This window comes from Heptranchias perlo, chromosome 13, assembly GCF_035084215.1.
Source record: "Heptranchias perlo isolate sHepPer1 chromosome 13, sHepPer1.hap1, whole genome shotgun sequence".
Lineage (NCBI taxonomy): Eukaryota > Metazoa > Chordata > Chondrichthyes > Hexanchiformes > Hexanchidae > Heptranchias > Heptranchias perlo.
This window is the reverse complement of record NC_090337.1, coordinates 12,283,603-12,284,723: the sequence shown is the minus strand read 5'-3', so window position 1 is coordinate 12,284,723 and position 1,121 is coordinate 12,283,603.

The following is a 1,121-nucleotide window of genomic DNA, read 5'->3' as shown; positions in this document are numbered from 1 at the left end:
GATAGGCTGGAGAAGCTGGGGTAGTTCTCCTTGGAACAGAGGTGGTTGCGAGGAGATATGATAGAGATATTCAAAATCATGAAGGGTCTAGACAGAGTAGAGAGAAACTGTTCCCATTGGCTGAAGGGACACGAACCAGAGGACATAGATTTAAGGCGATTGGCAAAAGAACCAAATGACATGAGGAAAATCTTGTTTTACGAGTGGTTAGGATCTGGAATGCACTGCCTGAGGGGGTGGTGGAGGCAGATTCAATCATGGCCTTCAAAAGGGAACTGGATAAGTACTTGAAAAGAAAAAAATTGCAGGGCTAAGGGGATAGGGCGGGGGAGTGGGACTAGCTGGATTGCTCTTGCATAGAGCCAGCGTGGACTTAATGGCCTCTTTCTGTGCTGTAACCTTTCAATGATTCTATCATTTGCAATACAGTTAAGTTTTTATTTCTGATTTTCAACATTTGCCATTTGTTTCTTGTTTTTGGGATGAGTATATATGTATACATATATATTGTGTGCATATATGTAGAATGATTTTTTTTCAAAAAATATACTTTATTCATAAAATTTGCAGCAAAACATACAATACAGTTGTCATTTCACATTTCAAATGTACACAATACAGATTATACAATTTGCAGGTTACATCAAGTACAGTTCAATGAACACATTGTACACAATTACAGTTCATGACACTCTGGGGTGTCTCATTGCATTATACTGAATACAGATTAATGATTACATATTCATTACAGGTACGTTACAGCAATTTGAATTTTACATTCTGCCCGTGGGGGCTTTTCCCTGATTGCAGCCCCTCAGTGTACAATGCCGGCTCTATTGAAAGAGCGATCCAATTAGTCCCATTCCGGTCACTTGGCTATTTTGTTTGTTGGAGGGTCCTGTTAAAGGGGGAAAAAAAAGGAAATAAAAAGGTCCCATTCCTCTGCCTTTTCCCCATAGCCCTGCAAATTTTGCACCCTTTAAGTATTAATCCAATTCCCTTTTGAAAAAGTTACACACACACAAATTGAGTGTTCAAAAATGAGGGTGTGCTCCAAGTTGCAGCCTTTGATTGGTATTCCTCTACTGCACTCACGTGGCGATGATCACGTGGCGCTGAGC